The 10,975-nt window shown below is 43.1% G+C and overlaps 1 protein-coding gene across 1 annotated transcript in view; it reads left to right on the forward strand.

Moving 5' to 3' along the window:
• The window catches only part of C1GALT1 (core 1 synthase, glycoprotein-N-acetylgalactosamine 3-beta-galactosyltransferase 1), a 99,263-nt gene extending 98,371 nt beyond the window's left edge, over nt 1-892 (forward strand). Inside the window, exon 5 of the mRNA XM_030822128.1 lies at nt 624-892. The gene's annotated coding sequence lies outside the window, so the exon portion shown is untranslated. The remainder of the gene's footprint in view (nt 1-623) is intronic.
• Nucleotides 893-10,975: the final 10,083 nt, after the last annotated feature.

A 10,975-nucleotide genomic window follows, 5' to 3' on the forward strand; every position in this document is an offset into this window, starting at 1 on the left:
TTAGGGTAAAAATGACCTTATATGCAAGTAGTAGTAATTCTTAGAGTAATAGATGATGCCTAAACAATATCTGCAGGTGGTAATAAATTAGAGGTGTGACAGGGCAGTGCTTCACAAATGTTCCAGCTCAAGGTACAATCTCAAGCTTGTTCCAGCAAGTACATGCCCAAGTATAGGGGTTAGGGGCTTTGTCTTCTACCTTCACCATTCCTAAGGTATTTAGATCCAAGTCTCTAATAACTTATTCTGGTTTTTAAAGAGGGTAGTTGTTCACATGATACTAATTTCAATAGGGCTGAGATGTTTTGGAGCATGGTAGATGGGCATCACTCCTACTGAGGCTTGCAGGCAAAGAGGAAGACAGATATTGACATTTCTCAGCATGGGTACATGTGCTGCAAGTCACCTATTGGTCAGTTGTGAAAGCAGGTGCAGGACAGTGTATATACACGTCAACACTGGGAGAGGCGCGTGTAAGAGCTGAGGGCTTATAGCAAGGCTTGGGCAAAGCAAGGGGTATGGTAGAACCAGGAAGTCTATGAAAATGAAAAGGCCAGGGGTAGAACCTCAGGCCTCAGATCTTGGTTAAATCCTAAAAACTGCTCATTGTGCTTCTGTTGCAGACAATGCATAGGAGTGAATGAGACAGAAAGCAAGACCATGAGGATGACTAAGAAGAGCAAGTACAACATGGCTGAGACTAAGTGTCCAGGGAGTTGAGAATAAGTGGCCTATTGTCATGTCCTATATAAGTGGAGTATATGGATGGGAGGGCAAGAATACACCAACGAATAAAATATTGAATTTATCGGTCAAGGGCATATCGAGATGATCAGGATGCTGGCTATTGGAATGTTTATCCTCCGACCCCACCCCAGAAGAGGAACTTCTTGTCTTGTTCACCGCTGTTTCCCAGCTCCTGGAAGAGCCTGGCACATAGCAGGTGCACAATGAACATTCATTAAAATCAATGATTAAACTGGCTAGTATTCCATCTCACTTTCATTACTGGAGAACTGAAGAGCAAGCTAGCCTACAAAAACTCATTCTGGATATAGAAGCAATAAGAAAACATGCATTCAAATAAAAGCAGAGAATCCTTCTAATATTTCTTCATGTGTCTATCTTTTCCCATCCCCAACACCATTTATTTATTTTCTTTGACCTGCAAAGGATCTGTTTTGTCCATGATGAGTCCCAAAAACAGCCCGCAAAGTGGTTCTCCCCACCTACCCCACCCCACTGATGCTGCATCACATTAGGGTGTTGCCTTGCTCCTCCATGCAGGGAGCTTTTCTCAGCACTACTAAGGTACCAGGGAAGTGGTAACTGGGAACAATTTTCCCCAATACAGATAAAGCCTAGATAAAAAGTAGGGTGATACATAGGCAAGGGGTAGATGGGGCCTTCCTAGAGGACGCTATGTCTTCCTGAATTTAATCCATTAATAATCAACAAACCAGCCCTACTGATTTAATGCCTAGGCTCTGCTGCCTGACTATATTTAGCAAAGCTTTTGAATGGCAGAGTGATTTCCTATAGGAATACTGAGTTTTTTCCAGGGACAGATGTAGCCTTGGTACGTTGTCTGGTTATGTAGGATTTCTTTTTTTTTTTTTTACTGCACTTGTGCTGTTCTCCTTTTTTCAACTTATAGCTGGAGACCCTTTTCTGCTACCTCAAAACCTTTTTGAAATTAACCAGTAATAAATAAGATCTTTCTCTATAGACAGCTTTTTTCAAAGGAATAAAAGAACTAGAAAATATGGAGGACCCATAGTATGCATGCCTTTGGTTTCCTGAGGTCCCTTAGGTGATATGGAATTCTTTAAAAATGTAGATAGATTTTGATAATATCATAATCAAGATCCTAAGAAATCACTAGCATCCATCGGATTGTAAAGTTTCTGAGCAATTCTCTCCCCAAGCCCCATCCTGAGCCTAACATGGTGACTTGCTCACAGCCTCACTGGATAGTTACTGGTTAGATAAATGAAAGCATTCATTAATCAATGTGATGTGAAGAATTCAGATAAATGATTCCTATTTCTCTCAGTCTAACAAGGGGAAATAGTCCAATAAACATATCTGTAAGTTTGATAGAATTTGTAAGTTCCTTTGAATATTTAGAAATCTATGATTTCATTTTTTTTTATTTCATTTTTAAGACACACAGAATTGATAGAGCATTGAATTTTATTCAGTTAGGTAATATTGTGCCTCTTATCTTTAACCAGTTTGGTGTCTTTCTTGTGCTTCTCACTATAGTATTCATGGATCCTATTAACAGTAAAGAAAGTGGCAGATGCCAGGCATGGTAGCTCAAGCCTGTAATCCCAGCACTTTGGGAGGCTGAAGCAGAATTATTTGAGGCCAGGAGTTCAAGACCAGCCTGGGCAACATAGTGAGACCCTTTTTGTTGTTGTTTTTTAAAGAGAAAGTAGAGATAATAGGTCACTCCATGGTGAGGCTTGGGATGTTGGTGGGAAGGGAGTGGAGGAGGGACTCCCTTCCCAATGACTAGATATGTCTTAATTTGTAAGAGGGCTCTCTCCCATGTGACCTTCTCTCCTCTGCCTATGTCAACTTTGTGTTGGGAGTGTTCAGGACAATACGTGAATGGAAAATTCATAAATGAATGTACCAATAGAAATAAAGATACATATGGGTGTTGCTTTTTCATTTTTTTTTTTTTTTTTTTTTTTTGAGACCGAGTCTTGCTCTGTCGCCCAGGCTGGAGTACAGTGGCACGATCTCGGCTCACTGCAAGGTCCACCTCCCGGGTTCACGCCATTCTCCTGCCTCAGCCTCCCGAGTAGTTGGGACTACAGGCGCCCGCCACCATGCTCGGCTAATTTTTTGTATTTTTAGTAGAGACGGGGTTTCACTGTGGTCTTGATCTCCTGACCTCGTGATCCGCCTGCCTTGGCCTCCCAAAGTGCTTTTTCACTTTTTCAGTGAAGATCTGATCCTTTGGTGTTTTACTTGGTCCCAATCCCACTTTTCCATGAGTTGTGGCTAAGGACTTGTCCTTAATTATAAGATTCTGGTTGTTGAAGCTGTTATTTATGCATGAAGGACTACTCAGAATATCACTGTAATTACACATCTGCCCCTCTAAGTTCTTCAAAAATAGGAACATGACTGATACGTTTGGAAAAGGTTAAAAATATGCTTAGTGCTAAAAGGAAAACCAGCTAAAATTTTCCTAGTGTTTTATTATAGTTCTATATTTTATGATGATCTTTACTGCAATAGTAATACCTTGGCTTTATAAAATTCTTTCATGTTTTAACCCTTGGTGTCCATACTTTTGCCTTTGGGAATATCATGCAGGCTTGATGTAACCATTTTGCTTATAAGACAAGCAAATTGGGCCAGCCACAGTGGCTCACACCTTTAATCCAAGCACTTTGGGAGGCCAAGGGGGACAGAACACTTGAGTCCAGGAGTTCGAGACCAGCCTGGGCAACATGGTAAAACCTCGTCTCTACTAAAAATACAAAAATTTGCCAGGCATGGTGGCACACGCCTATAATCCCAGCTACTCAGGAGGCTGAGGCATGATCTTTTGTCAATTTAGTTTACAGGGCCCCAGCGACAGAACCTAGAAGGGTAAAAGAAAAGAAACCTTGTTCTCCCCTGCAATACAATAGGAGAGTTTAAAGGATGTGACTCAGGGTGGGTCAGAGATCCACAAGGGTTTCTTTTCTGTTGTCAAAATAAGTACAGTGAAAATACCCATGAAAAGTAATAATTTAGAGACTATTAGTAAATAGTTCTTTGGTATAAGGTAATTTGTTATATTATTTGACTAGGGAAGGAACTTAGGTCATCCTCAGCTCTGGGATGCCTACACGGCAGGCAGATTGTGTGCTTTTTGCAGCCTCACAGAAGACAGAAACAAGCAGAGGGCAAAAGACAGAACTCAGAAGGAGAAATTCTAGTTCACAGAGCAGGAACATCGCCATCTTGGACAAGCACTGCCATTTTAAAGTTCACCTTCATCAAAAACCTCCTAAATCCAAGGGCATCAGCCTAATGGCTAAGGTCAGCATGACCATAAGCCACAAATGACATCTCTTACCAGAAACATTCCAACCATAAGATAAACCCCTCCCCAACCAGAGACATGCCAGCCCCAAGATAACCTCCCCTCCAGCCAGAGAGATGTCAGCCCCAAGATAACCTCTCCTCCAGCCAGAGACATTCCAACCCTGCAATAAATTTCTGCCCCACCAGAAACATTCCAAGCCTGTGGTAAGTTCTCTCACCCTGAACCCTGAAATACTCTTAGGCTGTATTTCTTTCCTTTTTAACTCTTACATTTGGTGCCAAAACCTGGGATGGGTGTTGGAGGTAGAGGATCCCTTGTAACCCAGGAAACAATGGACAGCAGCTGCTCATCCTGTTGGATCCTGACAGTCTCTGGTCGCCCACCCCATCTTGTCTCTCACTTCACTTTTCGAGCCATTTGCATGAGGAGGACAACCAACCTGAAGGGGACTGCGAGGCTTGGGCTGGGGCTACTCTCCAGTGAGCCCTCAAAACCCTCAGGTCTCAGGAATCCACCTCCAACCACCTGCAACAAAAGTATTTCACTCTCTCTTCTCTCTCCCTCTCTCTCTCCCTCCCTCCCTCCCTCTCTCACACACATGCACGGCTCTACTCCAAGAGGCCTTTTGCTGATTCCAACTGAAACATCCAACACCACACACTAATCCAGCTGACTGGCAAGGGCTGCCCTCCCCTGGCTTTCTTGTGGTACCTGGGAAAGTCAGGTCTGCTGTCCCGGTCCTCAGAGGACCAGTGTGACTAAGCTAGAAGAAATCTTGGGGATGCCTAGTTTCTTCTCAGCTTGACCATTCTCTTTAGAAAGATGATTCTGGGTCTCTGTCTTTTGTCTGGGGATGCCTAGAACCAAAACAGACATCCTCTGCCTCTTCTCACCAGTTCACATGGATGCCAAGCAATCCCACATTCCTACATCCTCTACACTGGGCTGTCTCCTTCACAAACTCCCCAAACTTGCCTTACGGGGAAGCATAAAGCCAAAGCATTTAGCCTTTTATCACAACACTGCCTGGTCCCAATACAAATTAGACAACGACAGCCGACAGCCCAAAAATGGAACCTTTGACTTTCAAATTCTCAAGGACCTTGACAACTTTATAACCAGGAACAGTGAAAGGCAAGAGGTTCTCTATGTTCTGACCTTTTTCTGCCTTAGATCCTGACCCTCTCTATGTCAAGCTTGCAACTCCTCATGAAATCCTTTTTAATGAAAACCCTCCCCGGGTCTTTCCTTCCTCTGAAATTCCTTCCTCTGAAACCCCTTCCTCCAAAACCCCTTTTGACCCTGCAGATGAACCCCCTCCATATTTCTCATGCCCCTGCATCCACTCCTCACCCATCTGAACCCTCCACCCCAGTGGCCCCTCCTGGCCCCAAGCCTTCAGCTCCAAATCCTGCTCCTCCTCCTTCTCCACCTGTTAACCATTCACAAACTACTCCAACCAGTCAAACCACCTCTGCCATTCTCCCTCTCCAGGAAGTGGCTGGGGTTGAAGGCATTGCTCGCATTCATGTCCCTTTCTCCATGTCTGATTTGTTGCAGATCAAACAGCATCTGGGATCTTTCTCTGAAAATCCCTCTCATTATCACAGGGAATTCCTACACATAACCCAATCCTTTAATTTAACTTGGCATGACATTTATATAATTTTAACCTCTACCATCGCTCCTGATGAAAAACAGCACATCTGGCATTCAGCTGAAGTCCACAGAAATGAACTCCATAACCAAGCCCTTATACAAAATCCAGTGGCCAATGATGCAGTCTCCCATAGAGACCCAGATTGGACTTACCAACAGGGAGACAATGGCATCATGCAAAGAGACCACATGATTGCCTATCTCCTCGTGGGCATGGACAAAAATGCCCAAAGGCAGTAAATTATGACAAACTTGGAGCAATTACACAGGAGCCCAAGGAGAATCCTGCCCTTTTCTTACCATGACTCACTGAAGCTATGCTAAAATATACCAATCTAGACCCAGAATCTAGAGAAGGGCAAACTTTTCTCCACCTCCAATTTATTTCCCAATCTGCCCCAGATATCTGGAAAAAATTACAAAAATTAGAGGAGGGTCCCCAGACATCTCAGCAGGACCTCCTAAATGCAGCCTTCCATGTCTTTAACAACAGAGATGAGGAACAAAGAATTCAAAAAGACAAATATCTCTGTCCAAAATACCAGATGTTCACCTCTGCTGTCCAAAAGTCAGTTATACAAAAGCCTCCCAATAACCCAAAGGGAAACTTCCTCACCTCTCCAGAAGTCTGTTTCCAATGTGCAACCTTGGACACTGGGCAAAGGCTTGTCCTAACCCCTGGCCCCTCACCAAGCCATGTTCAACTTGTGGTCTTTGGGGATGCTGGAAAATGGACTGCCCTCAATGGGGACATCCTCCCCATTTGGTGTAGTCCATAATGAGGCCCCCTGACCACCATAGGAGGAAATCTCTTCACTGCTGGCACTAACAATGGAAGACTAAGGGTGCCCAGGATCCTTTGCCCCCACGTCAAGTTAGTCCATGGAACCCAGGGTAACTGGGACGGTATCTGATAAGATTATTTCCTTTCTTCTTGATACTGGGGTGAGCCTATCAATACTAACCAAATATCAAGGCCCATCAGAACGTTCATCCATTTCTGTTGTTGTCATGAAGGCCATACAAGAAACCCCATACAAAACACTGCCACATTGTATTCAACATACCACCAGGCTTTTACACTTTTTGGCTGAATGCGGGTACCAGGTATCCAAAAGGAAGGTCCAATTAACCTCTTCAAAAGTCTCATACCTAAGATTAATCATAACTCCAAATACATGAGAAATTCCACCAGCATGAAAGCAAGGTGCTCAACAAATTTCTTTTCCTAAAACAAAAAGGGACTTACTTTCTTTCCTCAGATTAGTGAGATATTTCCGATTATGGATAGCAAATTTTGCCATTATCACTAAACCTCATTATGAACACACAAAAGGAAATCTTAACCAAACACTTGCTCCCACTCCAGACCTTTATCATGCTTCCTCTCACCTAAAATGTGCCTTATTACAGGCCCCTGCTTTAGGTCTTCCAACTCCCTGAGACCCTTTCTTCTATATTTACACAGTTTTCATAATCAGGCCCTTGGACTATTAGCCCAACCCATGGGAGATTCCCTCCAAATAGTGGCGTATTTTTCAAAACAACTAGACCCCATTTACAAAAGTTGGCCCCTTTGCTTACAGATTTTGGCCACAACCTCTCTGATTATCCCTGAGGCACAAAAACTCACATTCTATGAACGCCTTCAGGTATTTTCTTCTCATAGTCTGCAAAATATGCTCAGCCATAAGGTGCTCACCTCCATCTCATCCTCTCACATGCAAGCCTTACATTCAACTCTCCTTCAACCCTCTATCTCTCTTCATTAGATGCTCCCCACCAATCCCACCACTCTTTTGCCTTCAACACCAATTTTGGGCCCCGACCAACACTCAAGCTCTGATTTAATTGAAAATTCTCTCACCATGTTTCACCACCTTACTTATACTCACATAAAGGGAGCCCCAGATTGGTTTACAGATGGCAGCGCATCAAAAAAACCCTCCCATCCAAGCAGGGTATGCCATCATTGAGGCATACCATGATGACACTCACTCTCTCCCACCTAGAAAAGTCATAAAGCCTGTCCCCTTGCCTTTGGGCACATCCTCTCAACAAGCATATTTAGTTGCCCTAATAAGAGCATTAACCCTAGCAAAAAACACACAAGTTAATATATACACCAATTCTAAATGTGCCTATAACATCACCCATTCCAGTGCCCAAATTTGGAGCAAGCAAGTCTATCTCACGGCTGAGGGAACTCCTATCATTAATGAAAAACTAATCCATTATTTACTAAAGGCAGCTTTACTTTCAGAAAAGGTTGCAGTTACCCATTGCAAAGGACATCAGTCAGATAAAAGTCACATTTTGGTAGGAAACCATGAGGCTGACTATCGGGCAAAATACACCTCAACCAATTATCCAATGCCCCAGTACCTGTTTCTCCTCATACAACACATCCCCTCCTTTTATCCAGAACACCAAATACAATAGCTAGTCACAATGGGGGCACAATTCAAACCCCCATACTGGTTCATACAAAACAAATTAGTCCTACCTGACCCTGAAAATAAACAACTCTTTTACGGGACATTCACAACCTCTTCCAGAATAGCCATTCCCCTCTACATTTCTTAGGTTCCCATATACACATAACCCCAGATATAAAGGAATAGCTAAAAGCCATTTCCCATCAATGTTTTATTTGCCAAAAAGCTTCACCCCACTCCAACACTAGACCCCCTTCTTTCCTAACCCATCAAGCCAGGGGACACCTTCCAGGACAGGATTGGCAAATTGATTTTACCAATATGCCCCTGGTTAAAAAGGTTCAATTTCTTCTAATTCTGCTCAATACCTTTTCAGGATGGGTCAAGGTTTTTCCCATGACCAAAAACAGGCTTCTACTGTCACCTCAAAATTAATAACAGAAATCATGCCCAGGTTCAGGGTGCCTCTTTCTTTTCAATCCAACAATGGTCCTGAATTCATCTCTCTAATTACTCAAACACTTGTACAAGCTCTACAAATCACCTGGAAGCTACCCATCCCCTGTCGACCTCAAATCTTCAGGAAAGCTTGAAAAAATGAATGGCATTCTAAAAAACACCCTCACCAAGTACTCATTCCAAACACAAAGACTGGGTTACATTTTTACCATTGGCCCTCTTAAAAATTCGGGCACTCCCGAATGCTCAGCCTTAATGCTCAGCCTCTTTGAACTCATGTATGGAAGACCACTCGCCCCCTTTGTTCTACCTCAGGGTCAAACGCCAATTCTACCAACTCCTCTCGTTTCCCGTCTTCTACATACCATCCACCATTTCATTTGGGAATATGCTGACAAATACCTGCCACAACCCATTGCCAACTCCTCTAATCCCTTCCTACAGTCAGGAGATTGGGTTCTGATAAAAGATCCCAGTCCTACCCCCAATTCCCCCCTCACACCTAAATGGAAGGGACCTTACCAAATCATCCTTATGACACCCATGGCAGCAAAACTCCAGGGACTCCCCAACTGGATTCATTATACTTCTCAAGAAAACAGATTTCCCTTCCCCACATACCCAAACAACCAAATCTAAAACCCCTTCTGCCTTCTCTTGTGTCTCCATAGGACCCACTTCCCTTTGCCTCACTTGAATCCTGGAGGAAAAGGAAGAGAAATCCACATAAGCCACTTATGTCTCTTTCTCTCCCAAACTTTCATCACTTCTTAACCAATCTTGTTACAGACCTTCAGTAGTACCCTTAATGAAACTCTGATTATACATCCTGAGCAGCTCCTTGCTGTTCTGTGGGACCTATGGCTTCAAGGAACTTTCTAGGACTTTACTCCTATCCAAATAACCTTTTTCCCTTTTTGCTTTTTTTTTTTTCTCCAATATAAATTCCCTAAGTACATCAACCTTACCAATGCAACCAATCCTCACTGCTCTCAAGCTAGAATGCTCTATAAACCTTACACAATCTCTCTTGTTGCAAGCTAACTCCTCCTTTGCTCTGGAATCCTGGATGTGCTTATCACTATCTTCCTCAGCTTACACGGTCCTTCCTGCACCCCTTTATGACCTTTTAACAGGAAGCATAACCCTAATTTATAAATTCCAAAAAAGAGCTTCCTTTTTTGAAAGGGCCAACACCCTGGTCAGTGATTATCCCAATTCCAGGGCCAATCAGGCTAACAAATTATTTCAAACCTATTACAACTCCTACAATGCTTCAAGCCCCAAGGCCTTTTCATTGAAGTCCCTATAACTAAATACACCCCTTTTTACAACAAGCTTCACTTTGCTTTTCAGCCTCTGAGGGAAATCTCCCTGTAGGATCATTAACACCTAACCAATGCAACTGCACTATCATTATTAAACACCCCTCTGACCATCAAACTAACTGAGTTGACTACCAAGTATCACCTGAAGCAAATGGAGTGTTTCTGCATCTGGCTTGTTTTACGGCCTCTTCCTTAACCAATGCTTCCACCCTAACTTGTGCTGTCCCTGGTGCCCACCTTTTCCCATGGCTCAATATCAATGGTGCAACATCGATTGCATTAAATGTGTAAAAAATAACTCTTGCTATATTTCTACTACAGTAAGTGTCTCCCTGGCCTCCTCCTTGTCCATCTGGAGTAATGAACCACAGGAAAGAAAAACACTCCATCTTTAATTTACTTATTCTCTTTACATATCTTTGTCTCCCCACAAACTGGACTGGAACCTGTACCTTGGTTTATGTATCTCCCCCTACTGGACTGGTTCCCCCTAATCAACCTTTGCCCATCTCATCCATTCAATATGTTAGGAAAAGAAGGGCCAACCACATCATTCCCTTAATGGGTGCCTTGGGTATAACCTCTGGACTTGGATTGGGAACAGGCAGATCAGCCATCTCCTTAACATACTTTAAGGCTCTTTCAACAGAACTGCAGGCCTCTTTAGAAGATATAGCCCGAAGCCTTCTAAGAGTCCAAGACTAACTAGACTACTTGGCTCTGGCATAGTCCTCCAAAACAGGTGGGGACTAGATCTTATAACTGTTGAAAAAGAGGCCTCTGCCTCTCACTGGGTGAGGAATGTTGTTTCTGTATCAATCAAGCAGGCCTAGTAAGAGACGCTGCTGAAAAACTTAAAAGAAAGGGCTAAAAAGCTAAGGGAATAACAAAACAACCAAATAGATTATTGGTTTGAGAACAAAATCATAGCATGGGTCATCCCATCCCTGGGCCCTCTCCTAATGATATGCCTAGGCCTAATGTACTTACCCTGCCTAATTAACCTTTTTCAAAGATTTTTAACCTACAGGATC

This window comes from Nomascus leucogenys, chromosome 11 (assembly GCF_006542625.1).
Source record: "Nomascus leucogenys isolate Asia chromosome 11, Asia_NLE_v1, whole genome shotgun sequence".
NCBI classification, from domain to species: Eukaryota; Metazoa; Chordata; class Mammalia; order Primates; family Hylobatidae; genus Nomascus; species Nomascus leucogenys.